Below are 24,121 nucleotides of genomic sequence, written 5' to 3' on the forward strand. Positions count from 1 at the left end.
GGGAGGTTAGGGGGAGGTTAGAACAAGTTAAAAATGGCTACCCAATCTAAGGTAAATTTGGATTGTGGGGGTTAGTTGGGGGGTGGGGCTTGAGGAGACTGGGGGGACAAGCAAGCTCTGGCAGGAGATTGGAGGTGGGGCTACCAGGGTCTGTGGGGGAGTGGAGAAGCTAGAGGGGGCAGGAGGGAGTGGGAGAGCTACCTGTGTCCTGCAGGCTTCCCCTGGGTCCTACTGCCCCTGGCTCCTGTCATCTTTGACAGGCAGTCAGGAGCAGATAAATATTAATTTTCTAAACTTTTAGGTGCCCTGTGGGCCAATAGAATGACTTGGCAGTCTGGATTCAGCCCGCAGGCTGTATTTTGCCTGGCCCTGCAGTATGCCCACAAAATTGGAGCCCTGGGAAATGGCATGCATTGGCTTCCTAGAACGTGAGCCTTAGTCCTGGGGGCCTAGAGCTGCTGAACTCTGCAATCTTACTTTCACTTCCCTAGATGCACCCTATCTCTAGGAAAATTGCCAGTTAAAAAGGCAGAGCTGGCACCTACCCTGTCCAGGAGAAGCTTAAGAGTACATGTATCTAGTATGTTAGAGCTTCCTAGCAAGTATCTGTCAGAGACCACTTTATGAGGGCCAGTTAACTTAGTGCCTCAATGCTAAATTTCATCAAGTCACCAGGAAGTTCAAATTACATATGGGCCATATACAGAGAGGGACATCTGCATTACCTATCAAAGACACTTTAATATATAACTGCAACTCTGTCAATAAAGCGGCAATAAAAACCAATACCATATTTCTAATAACACTAAGCTTTTAAAACAAGGCTTATTTTTAATGCAGCCTTCTTGTTTTCTAGTGCAATTAGAAAATATATAGCATATGGGTCTACATTTAGTTTGATAATAGATATGCAGTGTCATAACATCACTGTAAATTATGACAACATGTAAGTACAAAAAAAATAGAATAACTGTGGATTAGCTTTTTAAGGATTTCCACAAAGGCACAAGAAATAACTCTTCTGGATTTCCAAAAAGTGGTAAGAAATAGAGTCAAAATGTTGAAAAAAGGAAAGCCAAGTTTGACCTTGTAATTCACCTTCAAATGATGTAGCAAAAAAGAATTATGTAACTAACACTAGTCTTAAGTATTAAAAAAAACAGTAAAGAGCAACGACTGAGTAACTTGGTAAAATATCAAGTGAATTATTAACTTGTATATTATGCTGCTGTAATCCAACAAACACATTGACATAGATGTGATACTAGTGTATTTTCTGTAAGCAGGGCAGGCTACCTAAAAGAGGGGAAGGAGAGCAAGGTCCAAAACCTGCTACATCTAAGTATTTGTTTAGTCTTCTTTTAGAAGTCTCTGAACAGAGAGAAGACAGACTTAGCGCAGCACTTTGGTTATAAGTGTTTTGTTTGTTCTTCAAGAACAAATGGGCATACACTGGCTATGAATAAATGTAATGTGGAAATCAGGACAAGGTTCTGACCTCAAAAGGAATGAGGGTTTGGGGCTGCCTTTGAACATGAGAAATGGAGGCAAAAAACCCTAACCTGGTCTAAAATGTGTCCTGTTCAGTTTACCGGTGGAATTGCACAACACTACTGCCTGCAATAATAGGGGTCTGGACTCGGTGACAGAGGAGGTAACATCCTGTTATGTCCTTTGTTTCCCAAAGGAAAAACAAAAACATGGGAGACCCACGCACCCTTTTTTCAGAATTGAAATTGTGGACGAATATAACAAAGCTTCGATATTTCCTTAGCTGTGGTGAGTGACCATACACTGTTTCCTTCTTTCTTTTGAATCTTACCAGCATAGTGTCTCACAGGAACACAGAAACACTAAATGCTGAGCCCATAGGCAATGAGACAGCCCTGCATTTCCTAGATGATTTACACAATAGCATACCTTTCCATATTCATGTACTGTCCTAAATGTCCTACTAAACTAAATTAACAAACTACAGATAAAATAACAAGTTAATAACCCCTCAGATGTAATGCAACCTCAATTTATCTCTGTCCCTTTGTGACCCATATCTGATATATGGCAAATCCTCTTTAGCTAAGCCCTTAGCAATAATAGGCTGCTCAGTCTCATAGGGTTTCTTTTCCTCCGCTGACTAATATGCTTAAATTCAGCGGGTTGCCATGTCTGATCTGAGGTCGCAGTCGGAAGGGAGGGTGCCCAGGCTTACTGCGCAGTAGCCTAATAATACTGTGCAGTAGTGTGCCGGTCAAAAACTGTGCTGATACGCTACTGTGCAGTGTTATTAGGCTGCTGCTCAGTAAACATCATAAGAGAACATGCTCCAGTGCTACTGCACAGTAATTGTAGTTACTGCTCATTTAGTTAGTACTTCATTAAGCATGTATTAAACTAAATGCACAGTAACTACTGTGCATTAATGAACGTGTAGACACGTCAATAAAAGGATAAAAGGTTTGTCTGACCAATGCCCATTTGGCAAATTCTCAAAAAAAATATTTTTTGAATTGTAGCAGTAGCCTTGTTTCTTTAACACAGTGATTCTCAATCCAGTTCTGCAGCACCCTAGAATGCTATGAGATCCTTTTAAAGGTATCCCAGGGTACAATATAATATGAGCACTGTTTGGTGTGCAAACACCTACATGTATTTCACAAGATAAACGCAGTGATTTCAAACAGGAATCCATAGTTTCAAAACCATTCTGACATGTTGTGGGTTATCTGAGTTTTTTGCAACAGAAGAATTGCTCAATTATTTTTCCACAGTCAAAAAACTAGTGGCATTTTCTGAGAGATGCCTTGAATCTAATGAAGGGTGCCTTGAGTTTAACAAGGTACAGAACCCTTGCCTTAATATGTTGTCTGCTTTTACTCTCAGTCTTTTCTTACTGTCACGGACTATTAAGTCATCATTTGTTTCTATCCCATGTCTGGTAACTGGGCATTAATATACAGTTGTAGAGGAGTTCAGCAGGCAGTTTTCCATGTTGCAGGAGGTGGCTCTATTGCTGTGTAGTCTGAATATGGACCTTCCTTGCACTGATTGCTTTTGAAAAAAAAATCCTTAATGTATCTCCTATGCATTCAGCTAATCTATTAGTTTAAGACTATCTGGGATTAGTCTCGAGATGAAAGTTGAACATTTAAGCAAAGTCCAGGAATCAACTCTTGTGGAATAAGACCATTTGTCAATTTTCACTTTTCTTGGAATTCTGTGATGTGCAAATACAGATTAAATGTGTCTGACAACTGCAGCTGTGATACTGTCAAGTGTGAACACCAGCAGGAAATTGGTGCAGTACTCTAGCATTACTAAGATAATCATATTTTTCTGGGATGACTGTATCTGTTCTGACCTTGTTCCCTACAATTTTGGAGCAGCTTCTTTTGTACTTCTGACATGCCCATATTTGTTCATCACTTCTTTAATATCACCATCCTTCTGTGGCCAGAATAAGAGTTCTCTAGCTCTCCTTTGTGATTTGGTCATTTCATTGGTTTTCTTCAATGATTTATTCCATGATTTTTTTTTCTCTCATCACTGTAGAAACAATAATTTATACATCCGTCAACAGTATTCCCAAGAACATGGAAAGCTCATGTTATAGTGGAAAGATGCGGATGGGAATTTGGTTTTATGGGGTGTTGGCTTCCCACCTATCCCTTACTGACAGCTTGTATCACTTTTTGCAGCATTTCATTTTAACACAAAACAGCTCAAACTTCTAGACTTCAACATAACTGCCAACTTTTGTGATATATCATTCAGTCTGATTTTCCAGCTCATAGAAAACATTTTCCAGTTGCTGCTGAGTGATTTCATGAATTGAATTTGTGATCCTCACCCTGTGCATAGCTTACACTACGCTAAAAAACTTAATGAATTATGCTTTCAATTGCCATTTACGGTTTGCTTCTGTCATGGTATATCCACAGTTATTAAAGTTTAAAGTTGCAGAAGGAGTTTATAAATACCCTGTAGATGTTTGCTACTTGTTCTAGATCATCAGGCTGCATATTAACAGAGGGAGCTGGTGTTCTCAAATATGTATTTTCAGAAGCAGTCTTTGGTTTTTGGCAGTCTATTTTTTTGTGTACTGCACTCAATGGTTTGTAATCAGTTTGAAGCAGACAAAGTCAGGAAATCTTGTATATCCATATGCCAGACCAAATCCATCACTATTCAGTAAACTGACCGTGCTTCACAGTCACACCCTCAAGCAAGCTACCCTGCTCTGCACAGACTGCTTCTTAAACCAGAAGCAGAATAGCTGTGCTTGTGTGGCACCCCATCCCAGTACCACTGAGTGACAGGGCCCATTAAACCACCTTACGCTGTATATTCCTCGCATGATGCTGTGTGGATGTAGATATATTGCTTTCAATGTAATAGGCAGCTCATATAATGCAGCCTTGGTTCTAGTGTTTTCTCAAACTGAGTACAATCTTTTGGGCTTTGTAGAGTCCTTGGTGTATATGATAAGAACAGTAGTTCCCAAGACACATGAATATTGTGGCTCCCATCCTTCCTTTCAAGGCATGTGTCGAATATCTGATGTCTTTCAATGGGTCAAGAAACTGTAGTACTGCAGCTGATGTCAGAATGTGTTTTAAATCACTGCGCTGGAACCATGCCCTGGATCCATGCCCAATTGTGACCTCCTGCAGGAGCTGTGAGAGGCTATAGTTGCCAACATAATTTAATGGGTCTGACAGCCTTTGAATTCTTTTATTTATCTTCAGGTCTTGGCATGCTCAGTATTGCCCAGATCTTTGATTCAGTGGGCAAGATTCCCTTTGAGGTCAGCCTGTTTCCCCAGTGTGTCGTTTCTGTTTTTTGAAATTGACATTAATTCTTTCTTGAATTTACAGTTATTAGCCCGTGCAGCTTCCAGTAATCCCCTCAGTCGTTCTCTGGGCTCCACGGTGGGGCTGATTCTTCTGCCTCTCAGCAGGATGAATTAGGCTGTGTGAAATACCATGTTGCCATCACTATGCTGGCTAGTGCCCACGCTAGCTCTCTGCACTACACTGGACTCGGCAGTGTGGCCATGCCCTCTCTAGTACCACACTGTGGCAGAGCACCTTCAGTGCCTGCCACTTCAGGGGCTGGGAGCAGGCAGCCGGCAAGTGCTTGATGAGGGTGGCCATTTTGAAGCCCAGCTCTGAAGGCTGAGGCAGCAGTTTGTTGCCAGCCGCTGAGGGAGCAACATCACCTGGTTGAGGAGTTGCTCCTGGAACATCTTGAAAGTAAGGGCAGGATCTATGGGGATGGCTGGAGGCTCTTGGTCCTGGGCATGACCTGAAACTGCACCCTGCTGGGGAAGGGTGGCCTGGTGGGGCTGGTCATGGTGGAGCAGCCCCCAGAAATGCCAGGCCAGTGACCTCCCCAGTTAAAGGCACATGCCTTAGCCCCAGCCCCCACCGTCTGATGGGTAGAGTAGAGAGCTGTGGTGGGGCCAGGCCTGGCTGTGGCCACCTGAGCCCCCCAGGGGTGTAAGACCCCAGAGGCCCCAGTGTGAAGGGGCAGTAGTGTGGCCCACACAGAGTAGGGGGTGCCTTTGCAACCTGAAGGTCTGTGCATGATAGGATGTAGAGTAGGGCCTGCCCAGGGGGTGTACCTGAAGGGCTGCACAAAGGGGTGTGCAGAGTAAGGTTGCCTGGGGGGCAATATGAAGGACTGCAGGAGGGCCAGCCCCGCAAGATCAGTGAAGTGTTGAGAGTGAGCCCTAGGGTGAGGGCATGAGTGAAACTCCCTAGTAGGAAGGCATGAGTGTGAGCCCTGGTGAAGGGGTGACTATAGGAGGCCAAGGTAAGTCTCTGGATGCCTGTGGCTGAATTTGGGCCAGAGGCAGAGTGCTACAGCTCAGTAAGGGAGCCAGAGGGGAAGTTTGATGATTTCAGATGCCATCTGTGAGGCATAGGCCACTGTGTAGAGGTGGTATGGAGCCGTGGATAGCGCCCTTGGGACATTATAATGGGCAGCCTCCCATTTAGAACACCAGTTTATTTAACCAGCAAGTCATGGAAGGCGACACTAGGCGGGATGCCTCATGTAGACAGGTGGGCAGATCAAGGTTGAAACCCAACCCTGAGCTTGTCCTCAGTCTCACACTCATTCTGGTTTCACCACTTTTCCTTATATGTAAGTGTTAGCATGTTCTGTCTCAAGAAAGGCCTCTTGGCGACATTTCTGACTCTTCCATTTCTTTTTGCTCCTTAGAATGCCGCATTTCAATTTTTGTTATTGAATTTACTTGTGTCCATGTTTCTCTTGTATGGTATGTGGGGTATTTGTGCACTTTAATGAGCCAATCTTTTGCGTTAATGTGCTTTAATTTCCTTTAGGGCAGTATTGTGCTTAAGAACAGTTCTTTTTCTTAATTTGAGGAAACATTTTTAGCATCTCCCCCTTCACCAGACCTTCACTCGCCTGCCAGTGCTGGCTTTAATCGGAGTGGGGAATCTTTGCAGCCTCTGCTGCCTCCAGCATTCTCCCCGACTCCCTCTTGGTGCCGGCTTTTATCTCTCCCGCTAGGCGGCATTCCCTGCTGACGTCATATGCTCATGCTGGCTCCAGGGGCAGATAAGTGCAGCCGATGAACCACGCAGGTCTTTCTTCCTGGCATGGCTTGTTTTGTGTTTGGCATCCTGAAACAGGTAAGTGGTTCTTCCTTTCAGGGTTTTCTCTCTGGGGTTGGGTTACCACTGTCTTGGATTCCCCCATGGGCATGGCTCCTTCCTCACCCATGCTCGTACTCCCGGGACACAGCTTATCTGTTTGTTTTTCTTATGAGAGAGGGTATATGTAGGTGAAATGGGGGCCCTAAATTAAACTGGTGGGTTTTTAAAAATACCACTTCAATTTAGGGCCAAGTAAACCCCCGTGTCATGCACACACCCTTGCACTTACCTGCCTCTCTGGCAGTGGGGAGGGGTGGGTGAGCTGCTGGCGCATGAACTGCCAGCAGTCCCTGGGCTGCAGGGAGGACTGATGCTTCCCTTTGCAGCAGTGGCAGCCCCCCTCCCCCACAGATGGCACCCAGCTCAGGCAGTCCTGGGGTGCACTGCAGCAGTGGAGGGAAGCACCAGGCCCCCACATAGCTCAGGCAGGCAGGTAGGCTCATGGGGGGGAAAAAAAAGACTGCCACTTTTCTTTTTTTATTGGGTGGAGCCTGCCTTCCAGGGCTGCTGCCAGGCTGCCTGCACGGGCATGCTGCAGAACCCCTGGGCTGCATGGAGCCCAGTGCTTTGCTCTATGGCTATAGGGCATCAAACTAAAGCTCCTCGGAGGAGTTTTGTTTGCTGCGCTCCAAGTCATTTAAGGCGCATTACACTGGCAAATTCACTACAGCAGCTGGAATTACTGTGCAATACGCCACTGACATGTGCAAAAAATGACACCATTAAAGTGGTACAAAAGCATTTACCTACTTTAAAACGTCACGCACTCGTGCCCTCTGTTTCATCTACACATGGCCAGAGTTTCTTATATTCTCTATTTGTGGGACTAACTTTAATTTTATAACAAACTTGTCTGTTTTCCCCTTCATTTCATTTCACTTAAACGAAGAGTTTAGAAGGAATCAAGTAAATAATAATGACCCATGAAGTCAATTTACTCCCTCACTGCTATCTGAATAGAAATGGTGCTGCCACTGCTGAGCAATTTGCTTTAAACTTTGGTTGGAGCAGAAAAGAAAGGGAGTTGCACCTGCACCGCTGTACTCCCCCCCAAACCTCTGTTCTCCCACTACTAAACCTTCAGCAGGAATAACGATCATTTAATAGAGCAGAGACAGGCAATTATTTCAGCTGGAGGGCCGCTTAATGAGTTTTGATGAGCTGTCAAGGGCTGCAAGAGTAACCCTGCCCCTTGACAGGTGCCCTAACCCTGGTTGCCATCTGGGGACCATAAGCCCTTATCCTAACTCCTGATCTTTGCCACTTGAAGTCCCTCCCCTTGTTCCCAGAAGTACTTCTTTTGGGAAGGTGGTTTGCCATCTTGGAACTGGAAAAAATCCAAATCATATACTAGAAATCAAACTTCTACAATAACATATTTTATTTTAAAAATATTTTTGCCTTGATTTATGTGTGTTTGCATAGTATATATAGAGATAGTAATATAATACTATATACTACTGTCTCTATATGTATGCATGTACTATCTATACACTATAGAGATAGTAGCATAATAGTGCAGATTTAGGTCTTACTCTTGTATATTGTGTATGAGGTATGATTGGGGGGTGTAAGTGGGTGGGTGTGGGATTTGGGGTGTTGGTGGGGGTGTTGGTGGGTGTGGGGTGTGTGCTGGGTTTGTGTCTGGAATGTGGGGGAGGGTGTGAGTTTGTGTGTGTTGGTGGGGGGGGGGGGATGGGGTGTGCATGTGATGCTGCCCTCCCACGTGTCTCCTTCCATGGTGCACGACCCCTGCCACTGGCTGCTGCCTGCTGCTGCTACTGCAGCTGGCCTTTGGGGTGCTTATGGCCCATGTCAGGCAGAGCTCCCAAAGGCACATGGCTCTGGCCAAGTCCTTGGAGCTGCACAGGGTAGCAGGGAGCAGGGCCAGGCCAATCCAGCTCCATCACACTGTGCTGTAGGTAGGTCTGTTGGTAGCTAGATGTGTCATCTTAAAATAATGCAACATCATATCACCAACAGCTGGGCAACAGAGATGTGGAGTTTATTACAACAATGGCAGGTAGCTGTTAACAAGTGATAATGAAGTACCGGCAGCTTGAGTATAGGTGCTAGATTTATGTGTGGTGTATTTGTCAGACCAGGCAGAAGCTCAGGCACCTGGCAGAGCTGGTGTGCAACTCCGTGAGCATCTAAGTATCCATTTCTAATCCAAAAATTAAACAGCTATTTTTGTTCCAATAAAAAACCTAAAAATTAAAGACCATTACAAAGGTGAATAATAATGAAAAGAGTTGGATCAATGTAACAAAAGAATATACTAGCAAATCTTTAAAATATCAAAATGCTACAAATAATAATACTGCTGTTCTTGTTAAAGTACTTTACAAGCAACAGGACATTGTCTATGCTGTTAGCAACCCTGATGTGTTCAAAATGGCCATTCAGTTCCAGGCTTTGAATAGTAAAAATAAAATGTGACTCAGAGAAAAAAGGAAAAATGTAGTTCCCTAACTAGTGGCTCACGCTTTATTTGACTTGTTTATAATGTATTGTCATGGACCTAATCAAAGAAGTTGGTAATCCAGTTAGTCTTGTAGATATAAGACTACTTTCCCAAGTCAGGATTTGTAGGATAAGTTCTTAACTGTCCATCGTGAATCAAGGTAAGTTGCATTCTGCCAGCATCCCAGGTGACTTAGTGGCTCCTCTGCTTTTCTCTCCCTTCCTCCATCACACAGGGGCATGCTGGAGCTCAGTTTACTTGGTTTCTTGACCACAGGCAAGGAGGTGGAGAAAAGGAGTGTCTGTATCGCTATATTTTTCTAGCATTAGACAATATACCTAGGCAGAGAGGGGGCACTCCACAGATGGAAGGATTGGGCCCCTTGGTAGGTGGCAACAGCAAGCCAGGGCAGGAAGAGCAAGTGAGCGATGGTTGTGCCCTGCGTGCATGGGGCTGGCAGGGCCATAGCGTGGCACTGCTGCTGCTGCTAGTTCTCTGTGGGGAGTGAGGCTTCCTGTCACTGACAGCAGCAGAGGAGAGGCAAACTGCTCCCTTGCACCAGGCAGCCAACCAGGAATGGCTTGCCCATTCAGTTGTGCTTGGGACTCTCTGGCAGCCTGGAGGGCATGCTGGGATGTGTGTGAGAGCACCCCCAGGCTGCTGGCCTCAGCTAATGCAGGCAGGCTCTGAGCTCCCACTACCAAATAGCGTATATCTGTTCTGTTTGGTCCTGACCTAATCTAAAGTGCTTTGAGTAAAGCACAATACTTGGAACACTTCTGCCTTGGACGTTTTGAATGTCTGTACTTAGTGCTTGTGGCATGAAGCAAGTTATTAGAACTGGAAGCAGCATCAAGAATTGGAAATGACTCTGAGATGATTTGCTCCTTCACAAGTAGATCTGAACGTGCCCTTGCATGTTCCATGACAACTCCTACATATTGCTTTTAGTTTCCTTAAACTAGGAAGTTAGGGCTTGTTTTTTCTAGTGTTTTTTAAACCTAATCTCATATTTAGTCTAATAGAAGCTATGTACCTATTGCTACAGAGTGCAAGTCCTTGTACTCCTTTGATATTTATTGAACTGACCTCTGGGTAATCCTTCTAACAGAAATGAAGGCTAACTTCAGCATCCATCAATATTGTGTAGAGAAGTGTATGTGGAGCCTATGGATGCTGGGAGTGAAGATTGTGTTAACTTAAGCTCAGATTCAAAGTTAAGACTGTTGTTTGGAAAGAAGGGTCTTAGTTCTTCAGAAATAAGTCCTCAGGGAGGACTGAATTGAATCTTGTTTGAGTAGGGAATACTAAAAAAGGTGTTTATCTATGCCTTTCTGCCTCCTGCTACATGGATGTGATACATTATTTAAACCAATTATTTAAAATTCTATAGACGGTTCTCATATTTTGAAACAGATTATATCTGGCTTAGTTATTTATTTAACAAGAAAAAATTCTTCCTTGAAGCCACCAGTCCCATGATGAGGAATAAAAGTCTCTGAACTACTTTGGCAGTCACAGTAGGTTTGACACAGCTTCTAAGAAAATGGTGCAAAAATTTAATTGGAAACAGAGGGCATAGACTACACTTGCTGCTTATTATTTCCTGGGGCAAGTGCCTTGTCTTGGTTTACTTTGGTAAAATCCAGATCAATTCATCATGTCATTGTAGTGCCTATGGATTTAAACTGATGGAATTGGGAGTAATTTGATCCATAATTACTTTGTTTGACTTTGATTTGCACTGCAGAGGGTAAAGAAAGTATTTTATCTAAGTAGTTGTATGAGTCAGTCTCATGCAACATGATTAGACTGTAGAGATATTAAACTAAATGTATGTTTTAATTATGTAGTAGAAGCCAAATATATATCTATACCCTTGGTTCAAGCATGTGTTTGGTAAGAACATTGATAAAATGTTATTCAGTCAGCTTCTTGAGGGCTGCAGTGTTATCTTGATTAAACTGCTGAAAAGCTGAAGATTGCTTGGGCAAAATAAAAAAAAGTTAGAGAAAGGTGCATATCACTGGTGATTGGATCATAAACAGGAAGAAGCATCTTGTCTTGCCCTTTGATACTTGTTTTACTGTTAGACAGCATCAAGGATGTCATAGATCTATTGATGTCGGTGGAACTGACAAATTATACCCACTGAGAAGCTGCCCATTATGTCGTCTTACATTTTTTTTCCTTATACTGGGAGCATCTACACAAGACATACTGCAGAGTAGACTAATTAGCTCTGCAGTAAATGTTGTGCATCTACATAAGCATGGCTATTAGCCTGGAGTAAACTAATTAACTCTTCAGCAGGATAGTACTCATTCCAGCCAGGGATGCTCCAACCCAGCTCAAGGTGCTACAGTCCTGGGTGCACATTCAAGCGAGCCACTTTTCAGAAAAGCCTCTCTTTTGAAGCTCCCTCCAAATGTTTAGCCAAAAAGAATTTCTGTTGCTTACTGAGGCAGGTCTGAGCTTGTTGTGAGCAGGAATGGAGGGCAGGGTTATGTGCTGATAGGTGAGTCTCTGCTGAATTAAAGAGTGAGGTAGTTATCAAGGGCAGATGTAGGGAGGTGCAGTGATGCATTTGCACGCCCTCTTTGAATCATGTTCCATTCAAAGTTTAAAACCAACTGCCTGGCAGTGGCAGCAGCATTCAGGCAGCAGTGAGGGAGTCACTTGACTTCATGGCTTATTATTATCTACCTGATTCATCGTTCCACAGGTGCTAATGACCCTCTCTCTCTCTTTTGTTTTTTTTAATGGTCTTTATGTTCTATTAATCAAGATAGCCTTTCTTCTGCAATTCTGCCGTCTGTTAGCTGCTCCTGGTACTGTAGCTCCTATTTCATAGCCCTGAAGACTGTTTTTATCTCTAACTAAACACATTCACTCAGGTGTAGAAATAATTTTCAGTGGCAGTGTCACTTGGGCATCTTGGATGCACTGTCAAGATGCCCAAGAAGGCTAGATTTTGTTTAAGAAATCTGAAAAAAATGATGTGCACTTGTGGACTAATGAGTAGTGGACTAATAAACCACATCTTTTGATTACTTTTACCTAGTTTGCCTTGTTTTTTATACATAATATATGGTATAGTATAGCACATTTCAATAATGTTATATTTGGTTTTTTATTCAATTTTAAACTGAATAATATAGCCCTGGGTTCCTAGGTCATTATAAAGCTTCTAGTTTCTTGTTAACTGGATAAAAATGCATCGTATCTGATAAGGCACTACACCATCTTCATCCCCCTTTTCAAAAGCCTAGGTCTGCCTATGGTGTTGCCACAATTCTTGGCCCCAATTTATAGTGCTTGAACTTGACAACAGACCTGCAAAAAGGCTTCTGCATAATATGGCAAAGAGGGAACATGTATGATTAATGAGGCACTTCATTCAGTGTCACCTGGTTTCCATTAGGTTTGATTGACTTTCAGTCAGATCAACCAAAAGGAAAATATGACTCATTGTGTGTTTTAGGGAAGAAACTGTGTGCAACAGACCTCTTCTAAAGGTAGAATTCAGAAGAGCCTTTGAGAAGAAATGTTTCATTCCTAGAGCTTTGGTTTCAGCTCTGCTATTTTTTTTTAATTCCTAAAATTCTGCTCAGTTAACAACTAAGGATTTATTTTTCTTTTCTGATAATGTTAATAGATCCTTCCCCACTACTGGTGGACCAGTGTGGAGCATTACTGTGGCACTGAGGAAGTAACTTCTATAGGAAGAAGAGGGTCTGACCAAGACTGAATTGCCTAGAAGAATTTAATGAGCTTACCCCCTCTTTTCCTTCAGTCTTTATCCATATTGCAGGTCTAGGTTTACTTTGCTGCCCATATGCATGAGGTGTGATCCTCCTCACTATTGGTCCACCCAGTACAGATGCAGCATTCATGGCACCAAAGAGCTCCAGTTCTTGTGGCCTTGCTGTCATGTAATATTCTCAGTCAAAGCTACTAAAGTGTTTACTGCAGTGCGATGGCAGCATGCCAGCTTAGTTTTGAACAGTTCACACAATATTTGTGCAGGACACAATATTCTTGACAGAGGACAAAAAGATAATGAAAGGATTGTACCTTGTATAATACAATTTTGGGAGTTAGACCCTCAGGGCTATTTTATCAGCCATCAGAGTATTATCACAATGTCCAATTTACGTTCCTAACAATACCAATTGTTCTCAATTAGCAGTGGCTTAGTACCAGAAGGACGTACTTTCACAAAGAAGCAGTTTTGACTTCCTGAATAAAACTTTCTTTTTAAGGCTCTAATTCTGGTCAAGATTTTTGTGGTTTTAAGCAACCAGACAAATGTTCTGCCCATTCAATTAATTAATAACTTTAGGAGTGTTAAAAAGAAGGAAATATTCTGTTTTTTCCCTGGAAGAGTGTCTCATTTACGACATCTTTTGCCTATTGCCTTTATCAAATAACCTTGAAAGAAGGAGACCAAGAACAATAGCTGTGAGGGGGGAAAAAAAGAGACTTGAAGTTTGTTCTAAGACTATAATCACTCTCATTGTTTAAAAAAAAAAAAAAGCTATATTTCTCATTTGAAACAGCCTCTTGATTTTTTTTTAATGTTAAAAAGCCCGCAGATAAATGACGTTTTCTTCCCTACCAATACCTACATAACCTACATAAAAGGTTCAGAGTTAATCCAGTACTATGTTAAAAGATCTAACAGAACAAAAGGCATTTTTTATAATAGTAACCTTGCTTTGTGGAAACATGGATCACAGAAGTAGGGTACCAACGACTTCTTTATTTCAGAGGAGCACAGTCTCAGTGAAGTTTGGTACACAGCTGTTTCAAGTTCTGTAAACCATGTAGTCCTGCATTAAAGAACTTCCAGGCTATACAATGTACCAACGATAAGAAAAGATTCAGTGATGTGATGTGATGTGACTTCCTTGTTATGATACAGCAGTATCAGGATTGTGTTCAGGAACCTGAGGACAGGAAGGATGGAGAGCTGCAGAATAAAGACCTGAACTACAGAAAAACAAACTTCAGCTCACTCAGGGAACTCATGAGCAGGATCCCCTGGGAAGCCAGACTGAGAGGGAGAGGAGTCCAGGAGAGCTGGGTGTACTTCAGAGTTCCTGAGAGTGCAGGAACAAACCACCCTAATGTTCAGGAAGACTAGCAAGAATGGCAGAAGACCAGCTTGGCTCAGCAGGGAACCCTGCAGTAAACTAAGTTGCAGAAAGGAAGTTTATAAGTGGAAACTTGGACAAATAACCAGGGAAGAATATAAGAGCATTCTTCGGGCATGCAGGGATGAAGACAGGAAGGCCAAAGTGCAAGTGGAGTTGCAGCTAGCGAGGGATGTGAAGGGTAACAAGAAGGGTTTCTACAAGTATGTCAGTAGCAAAAAGGAGGATCAGGGAAAGTGTGGGTCCCTTATTGAATGAGGGAGGCAACCTTGTGATAGAGGATGCAGAAAAGGCTGAAGTGCTCAATGCCCTTTTTGCTTCTGTCTTCACAGGCTAGGGCAGCTCCCAGACCACTGCATTGGGCAGCACAGTTTGGGAAGCGGCGGGGGAGAAAAGCCCTTAGGGCTGAAAGAACAGGTTAGGGACTATTTAGAAAAGTTGAAAGTGTACAAGTCCATGGGGCTGGATGGGATGCACCAAAAGGTGCTGATGGAGTTGGCTGATGTGCTTGCGGAGCCATCGGCCAGCATTGAAAAATTATGGTGCTCAGGAGAGGCCCCAGATGATTGGAAAAGGGCAAATATAGTGCCCATATTTAAGAAAGGGAAGAAGGAGGATCCAGGGAACTATAGACCAGTCAACCTTATTTCAGTCCCTGGAGAAATCATGGAGCAGAGCCTCAAGGAATTAATCTGTAAGCACTGGGAGGAGCAAAAGGTGATTAGGAACAATCAGCATGGATTCACCAAGGGCAAGCCATGCCTGACCAACCTGATTGCCTTCTATGATGAGGTGACTGGCTCTGTGAATGCAGGGAGGCTGCTGGATGTGATGTACCTTGATTTTAGCAAGGCTTTTGATATAGTCTCCCAGAGAATTCTTGCAAGCAAGTTAAGGAAGTATGGGCTAGATGAATGGACTGAAGGTGGATAGAAAACTGGCTGGAGCATCAGACTTAGAGACTAATAATCAATGGCTTGATGTCTAGTTCGCAGACAGTATCAAATGGAGTACCCCAGGGGTTGGTCCTGGGGTTGGTTTTGTTCAATGTCCTCAATGACCTGGAAGATAGCATAGTGTACATCCTTAGTTTACAGATGACACCAAGCTGGGGGACTAATAGACATGCTGAAGGGTAGGGCTAGGATTCAGAATGACCTGAAGGACATGATTTATGAGAAAAAACAGGGAACTGGGCTTATTTACTCTAGACAAGAGAAGACTGAGTCAAATTTAATAGCAGTCTTCAACTACCTGAAGGGGGGTTTGAAAGAGGATGGAGCTGGACTGTTCTCAGTGGAGGCGCCCAGATGAGTGTGCACATGCCTCTTGCAGCATCTCAAAGCCCCATGCTGCCTGGGGGAGGGGCTCTGCCAGGAGACCCTAGAGCCCCCACAGCCCCTGCTCCTGCAGTAAGTAGAGTCTTTTTTAAGTGGCAGAGGCTGGGGAGGGGGCAGTCATCAGGGGGAGCTGCAGGAGCCAGTAGGGTAGCAATCTGGGGGACTGGGGGAGTAAGCGGGGATGGGGCATATGGACCCTGCAGGTGGTGGTGGTAGTCCCAGCAGTGGCCATTTGGCCCTGGGGATGATCTAGTTGGCGGGGATGATCTAGTTGGATGGGGTCCTGATTTGAGCAGAAGGTTGGAGTAGATGATCTCCTGAGGTCCTTTCCAACCCTAACTTTCTATGATTCTATGACTGAGAGATGATGCAGATTTCTGGTCAAATTAAAACTAATTTTATTCATTATACTGTACCACGCTTTATAACATACTGGGGCACAGGAGTCTTTTTTCCCTCGAAGTCTAAAGGATTTCACATGCTAAGTGCTCACTTGTGCAAGTCGGGGATCACACTATCTCATTTTAATGGCAGAATTTTAGTTACCTATGACAATAAGGTCTTGTGTAAATTTTACTCCAGGTTTTGATTGATTTTTTTTTTCTAATGACAACTATATCATTTCTAACCAGCAAAGACAAGGTATTTTTAAATTACTGGCAGAACACATTACAGATGAGAATCCTGTGGAGATATCCAAAGCGTTTAAGAAAAAAATCTGAATGAGTCCACCCCCCGATCATTCTCTACAGACCAGGTATACCACAATTCTTCTCTGACATCTTGAAATTTATCTGGGGCTTTTCAAGCTCCCTACCAGTTTACCAGGCAAGAACTAGGACCTTGGAGGCCTACCCTGGATTGGAGGATCCCGGAAAGCAGAGGAATTGCAACCCTGAAAGTCCAGGCTGTTGAGTAGCTAGTGGGTGAACTAGAAGGAATCCAGGTGAGTTTTGAACTCTGCTTGCTTTCCGTCAGAATGTCATTAAAATCAATAAGATGCTTCCACAGAAGTCTTCTATTGTAAGGAATTAGCATTTTCTGAGGTCTGGCCACAATGTCCAGAGCTGCAACTTTGGAATGCGCACAGACTCAGAAAGAGACTAAAAATCTTGTGCACTTTCACTTTTGACCTGAGCTCAGATCTGAGACATATTTTTCCAAATTCTTCCATGACAAAGGGAATGTCAGCTCCCAGTGCCTGTAAATGGGAGTAGCATGCACCAATTACTCAACTTAGTTGTAAAGGGACAGGCTGTTTTTCCTAGTATGCAGCAGTGATGCTCTTTGGCTAAGCAATTGAATGCTGGATGGTGCAATTCTGTAAATTTAATGATTCTTTGCTTAAACTGAGATCAAAAATTCAAGTAAATAAAAGTATATTAATGCATGTATATTTTGTCCTGTGCAGCTCCCATGCTTCCTAGTTTAAAAAAAAAACTTCAATAAAAAATTAAAGGAAGCAGCCCATTAATTTGTAAACCTGTGATACTTAATGCAGATCAAATGGCCATAGATTAATAAAGCACATATTATGCTGTATAGGGAGCAGGGACTCAACACTTGCAGTAAATGCTGAAGTATTAGTTCCAAATAACTACATCTTGAATTGTACTCTCTTGGATTAATTATGATTTGCAAGTCTTATCTGGTTAATACCTTTGCACTTCTCTAGCTTGTGGCAGTTTGGAGAAGATCACGGGACACACAATTTCTGAGGGCACCTGATGCTGGCTATGGGTTTCAATGATATTCAAGGATAGGACCTACTCTGGTTATCATAGTTTCATAGTTTCATAGTAGCTAGAGTCAGAAGGGACCTAGGAAGATCATCTAGTCCGACCCCCTGCCTTGGCAGGAAAGAGCACCGGGGTCAGATGACCCCGGCAAGGTGCTCATCTAACTTCCTTTTAAAAATCCCTAGGCTAGGAGCCTGCACCACTTCCCCTGGAAGCCGGTTCCAGGCCCTAGCCGCCCTGACTGTGAAGTAGCGCCTCCTAATATCTAATCTAAACCTACCCTCCGCCAGCTTGTGACCGTTATTCCTGGTCACTGCTGGCAGCGCACGGGGGAACAGGGACTCCCCCAATACCTGCTGATCCCCCCTGACCAGTTTGTAGCAGGCCACAAGGTCCCCCCTTAACCTTCTCTTGTGGAGGCTAAACAGGTTCAGGTCCCGTAGCCTCTCCTCATAAGGCCTGCCCTGCTGACCCCTGATCATACGAGTGGCCCTCCTCTGGACTCTTTCCATATCGTCCATGTCCCTCTTGAAGTGTGGCGCCCAGAACTGGACGCAGTACTCCAGCTGCGGTCTGACCAGTGCCGCATAGAGGGGGAGGATCACCTCCCTGGATCTGCTCGAGATGCATCTGTGGATGCATGACAGGGTACGGTTGGCCTTCTTGACTGCCTCCCCACACTGCTGGCCCATGTTCATCGTGGAGTCAATGACGACTCCAAGATCCTTTTCCGCCTCCGTGCTGGCAAGAGGGGAGTTCCCCAACCTGTAAGTGTGGTGCCGGTTCTTCCTCCCCATGTGCAACACCTTGCACTTATCAGTGTTAAACCCCATCCTATTCTCATCCGCCCACCGTTGCAACCTGTCAAGGTCAGCTTGTAGTCTATTGCACCCTTCTAGTGCACCCACATCCCCCCACATCTTAGTGTCATCAGCAAACTTGAACAGGGTGCTTTCTACCCCCTCATCCAAGTCACTGATGAAGATGTTGAACAGTGCGGGCCTGAGGACCGAGCCCTGCGGAACCCCACTGCCCACGTCCTTCCAGGTCGAGAAGAACCCATCCACTACCACCCTCTGGGTGCGGCCCTCCAACCAGTTAGCGACCCATTTGACCGTGTGGGCATCGACACCACAGTCTCCCAGCTTTTTGATGAGGACAGGGTGAGAGACAGTATCGAAAGCCTTCCGGAAGTCCAGAAAGACTACATCCACAGCAACCCTTGCGTCTAATGATTTGGTGACCTGATCGTAAAAGGCCACCAGGTTGGTCTGACAAGACCTGCCACTGATGAACCCATGTTGGTTGCCCCTGAGCATGCATTCCCCCGCAAGGCCCTCCTGGATGTGTGCCAGGATAATTTTTTCAAAGAGCTTACCCGGGATTGAGGTAAGACTAACTGGCCTGTAATTTCCCGGGTCCTCTTTTTTTCCCTTTTTGAAGATAGGGACCACATTGGCCCTCTTCCAGTCCTCCGGCACCTCGCCAGAGCACCACGAGTGCTCATAGAGCCGCGCCAGGGGTCCCGCAATGACCTCGGCCAGTTCCTGTAGAACCCTAGGGTGAAGATCGTCCGGACCAGCGGACTTGAACATGTCCAGCCTCTCCAGAAGTACCCTAACTAACTCCTCGCTAACCCCTGGCCCAGGCGTGTCTCTCCCGGGGCCCGAGGGGGGCCCAGCAGGGAGGTGGCTGAACTGGTCCCTACTTAGGAAGACAGAGGCAAAGAAATCGTTAAATATGTTAGCTTTGTCATCTGGCATTACGACTAAGTTGCCCATCGTGTCCTGCAGGGGCCCCACATTACCCGGGACCCTCTTTTTACCCCCTATGTATTTGAAGAAGGACTTCTTATTGTCCTTAATCCGGGAAGCTAGTCCTATCTCCATCTCTGCCTTGGCCTTCCTGACTGCCCCCCTACATCCTCGGGCGACTGTAACATAGTCCTTCTTGGTGATGACCCCATCCCTCCATTGGGTGTATGCCTCCCTTTTAGCAAGGAGACATTCCCGGATGCTCCTAGTGAGCCATGGGGGTTTATGTGCCCTCCTGCTCCCTTTGACCCTTGTTGGGATTACCTCCCTTTGGGCATGGAGGATCGTCTCCTTAAGGAGCAACCACTCACCTTGGACATCTGGCTCCCTTCCCCTCTGGGTCCTCAGCGCTTCCCCAACGATCCTCCTTAGCTTGTTGAAGTCAGCCCTCCTAAAGTCTAGGGCTGTTGCCTTGCTGCAGCCCTTTGCCACCTTACGCTGGATGGTGAATTCCAGCAAGCGATGATCACTGTCTCCCAGGTGGCCCATCACCCGCAGCCCCCTCACCAGGTCATCACCCGTGGCCAGCACCAGGTCCAACAAGGCGTCTCCCCTGGTGGGGCTGTGCACCTCCTGGGTTAGATGGAGGTCCTGCACTCTGGCTAAGAACCGACGTGAGCGGTCAGACTTGGCTGACTGCTCTTCCCAGCAGATGTCTGGGAAGTTCAGGTCCCCCATGATGACCACATCCTTAGCCCTCACTGCCTCTGTGAGCCGACCTAAGAATTCCTGGTCGAGCTCTTCTTCCTGGTTGGGAGGTCTATAGTAGACTCCCACCGTTAAGTCTCTATCCCCTGGACTGCCTTTTACTCTAACCCAGAGCACCTCAGAGTGCCCCCCCTCTACCCCCTTGCTAATTGACGAGGAAGTATATTCCTCCTTGATGTAGAGTGCTACTCCTCCACCTTTCCTTCCTATCCTGTCCCTCCTGTATAGCCTATAGCCCTTGACCCTCACCGCCCAGTCATGCGATGAGTCCCACCACGTTTCTGTGATCCCCACTATGTCAGGGCTGGTGACAGCTAGGAGGAGGGTGAGTTCCTCCTGCTTCTTCCCCATACTTCGAGCATTCGTGTAGAGGCATTTGAGGCCTCCAACGGTTGTGCCCACTGACCCCCTAGTTATTGGCAATTTACTGAGGGGGATTTCAGGACAGCAGGTCCAAGGGGGGATCCATTTTTCTCTGTAGTGGGGTCTAAGCTGTTATCTTTTACATTATACTGGGTGATGCATGACCACTAATGGCATTTTCCCTTTGCCCTGTCATTAGGCATTCTTCGGTGCCTATAAACGTGCAGGGAGGCTGCTCTGATGTGCTGCAATTACAGCATGTTAGAGCGACATGATTAATCAAGGCTGCTGGAGTGTATTACTTACTGCACAATACACAGCTATCATGTGTATTAGCATCCCCACGCTGAACAATGGCAGTGGTGATGCTAGTTAGTTTAGTTAAAGTGCCCCCGTGGCCATTTTTCAGTGGAGATGCTGATGCACATGATGCTCTGGGTGCTTTAATTAGAAGGGCTCTCAGAGCCTCTCTGATTAAAGAGCCTCCCCCCACCACACATTCTCCCAGACACCTGTACAAATGCCCCTTATGGAGCAGCTGCTTCAGCTGTTGATTTTGTAACTTTCATGTTAGTGTCATGGGAAGTCCTTGCTAGGCTTACTGGAGCTATTTCATTGCACCTTGGAGCTCACGCTTGTGGTTTAACCTTTAAATTCTGGCTGAGTTTAGGGTTACTGTTTGTGTGGAACCAGTCTAATGTATTGACCACAGATAAATGTGGGGTTGAACACAGATAATCAGATTTCTAAACATAAGTATAAAGTAAATGGACGTTAATAGCTATTGGTACCAGCCAGATTCAGATTGTGTGTGTTCTTGGAAATCTAGCTGTGCCAAAATAATAGAACCATAGAAAATTATGGTTGGAAGGGACCTCCATAGATCATCTCGTTCTAGTCCAACCCCCTGCTCAAAGCAGGAACACCCCCGACTATATCATCCCAGCTAAGGCTTTGTCTAGCTGGGTCTTAAAAACCTCCAGGGATGGAGATTCCACAACCTCTCTGGGTAGCTTTTACTACTACAGTGCTTTACCATCCCCCTAGTGAGAGTTTTCCCAATATCTATCCTAAATATTAGGTTAACATTTGCTGCAACTTCATTGTTCCTTGTTCTGTTATCTACCACCACTGAGAACAGTCTAGCTCCATTCTTTTTGTAACTGCCCTTCAGGTAATTACTGCAATTATATCTCCACTCAGTCTTCTCTTGCCCAGACTAAATAAGCCTAGTTCCCTCTGCCTTTCCTTGTAAGTCATGTGCCTTGGCCCCCTAACCATTTTCCCCCCTCTGCTGGACTCTGCATCACTCTACTCTACAGTTTATCTACAACCTCTCTGTAGTGGGGTGGAAGGAGGAGTTGGGGGGTCAAAACTGGACACAGTACACCAGATGTGGCTGCACCAGAGCTGAATACAAGGGAATAATCACTTCTCTCAATCTGCTGGCAACGCTCCTACTAAAGCAAGCCAGTATGCTGTTAGCTTTCCTCACAACAAGGGCACACTGTTGGCTTGTATTCAGCTTATTGTCCACTGTAACTCTCAGGTCATTTTCTGCAGAGCTGCTACTTAGTCAGTCAGCCCCCAGCCTGTACTGGTGCATGGGATTGTTCCATCCTAAATGCAGGACTTTGCTTGTCTTTATTGAACTTCTTGAGATTTATTTTGGTCCAGTTTGTTAGGTCTTTCTGAATCCTAGCCCTACCCTCTGGCGTATCCGCTACTTCCCCCAGCTTGGTGTCATCTGGAAACTTGCTAAGGGTGCACTCCATCCCATCTTCCAGGTCGCTGTTGAGATGATGTAAAAGCTCTCGAGTAAAATGTTCACAAGTGACTTAGGAGACAAAGCCCTATTTTCAGAAGTGATTTAGGCACTTGAAAGCCTAAATCCAATTAAAAGTTAACAGAACTTAAGCTTATGCATGCCTAAGGCCAGTCTTTGGCATCCCCACTGTGCCTAGGACTTTTACCTAGAAACAAATCCTACCCATTCACTCCTGTTCTGTACATGCCCATGATCCACAATTAGGGAATAAAGACTGATTAGAGGGGTCCTGAGAAGGGGCTCTCAGCTCTGTGTTTTCAAATCTTGTCCCTCATGTATCATATCTTTATTGAGTTTCTGCCTCCTCTGAATCCATCAGCTATCACTTTTCCTACAGTTCTTTGAGAACACAGCTGACAGACATTGTACTTGGGTTTTCATTTCCTCACCTTGAAAATCTTCTCAGAATTTTGTTATTTTTTTCCAGCCAGCTCTTTAGAACTGAGGTCAAATTCTAGTTTTTCCATTTAGTTTTTAAGTTAGCCCCTCACCAAATGTCTACCTCTTTGAATCAGTGAGACTTTTGCCCTTTATACTGAGCGGGGAGCTATGTCACTGCTGCTTTCTTCAGAAAATCTGTACCCTGAGCTGCATCTGATAAGTAACTTGTGCAATGATTTAGAACTTCGCACACAACAAACTTGATATAGATAGCATTGCCAAAATCTTGAGTTGCAGTCACTTCTCTCTATAGTAAGTCATAAAAAACCACATTGCTAGCAGCTGCTTAAAGGAGCCTCGTGGAGAAACCATATGTAGGAGTCTACTCAACTCAAGAAGGCTGCTGGCCAATTTCATGGACCAATGCCTGGGCTGGCAGCCATTTTCAAAGGCTGAGTATGGTGGTGCACCCCATGCCTCTGAGGGGCCCTATTGGCTTCACCCCTCACTGTTGATTGGCTGTGAGGACTGTCTGTCATACAGCCCTTCCCCTTGCCGCTGATTGGCTGGAGGTCTGTTTGTCATGCAGCCCCACCCTCACCACTGCTTCATGCAGAGGGACAGGGCCATATGAGGGACAACTCTTGCAGCCAATCAGCAGCGAGGGCTGGGAGTGGCAGCCATCTTGCCATGCTGGCATCCCCTCACTCTTCCCTGTACCCCTCCAGCAGGCCATGTGGCTGTGCTGCAGCATCCATGGGGACTGCTAGCTCCCTAGAGGGAGTCAGCATTTTATTTTTGATAAGTTTATTTTTCAGGGAGCCTGTCAAAAATGTGGAGATGGTGTTTTTTTGTGTTGCCTGCCTGAAATCAGTTTTCTCAAATTGCAAAATTGTAATTCCTGTAGATCCTGAACCAGATACAAGGAGTTCTGCCAAATTATGATCACTCTCACATTGGTGCAGACCTTGAATGTTGCTGTCCATTTTGGTCTGACTTACACTATCACAAATTCAAAGCAAGTACTCATGAAGTTGCTTCAAATTTGTGGGTGTGGGGGGGAAAGTTGGCACACTACAGGCAAAGGAATCAAGACTGCAGCACTGTAAAGTCAGGATTTAGCCCAGCATCTTCCATTTATTCTCTCTTGCATTTTCTCACTTGTTTATATTTTCACCCCAGCAAAAGAGGGTTTGATTCTGCTTTGGTACCAATTTTATGCCCGTATAGCTCTGTTTATGATTTTATTTCTGATTTGCTATGCTTTCAAGTCACAGTCAAATACTTTTAGCTTTATGCTTGCAACCTTTACTAATGTTAGGTGGTACAAGCGATTCCATTGAAGCAAGCATAGCTGCCTGCCCAATAATAGTTGTAGTCTTGGAATGAGATCCTGTAACAAAGATATGCTTGTTAATCTTGTAGAAGTTTGTTTAGACCTAAAGTACAGTGGGAGCAGAGGTGCAAATCTCAAAAGTTTATGGTTTGCAAAGCTTATTCTGTTTCCTGTTCCTGCTAGTTCCAGCAACAAGCGTTCTTGGAAATCAACTTTAGCCACTTAAAGAAAATGATGCTTTAAGAAATGGGAAAGAAACAGACTGCTTTTAGAGCATTGAAACCACTGCCCACCCAGGCT

Source organism: Crocodylus siamensis, chromosome 5, assembly GCF_052110815.1.
Source record: "Crocodylus siamensis isolate JL-2025a chromosome 5, ASM5211081v1, whole genome shotgun sequence".
NCBI lineage: Eukaryota > Metazoa > Chordata > Crocodylia > Crocodylidae > Crocodylus > Crocodylus siamensis.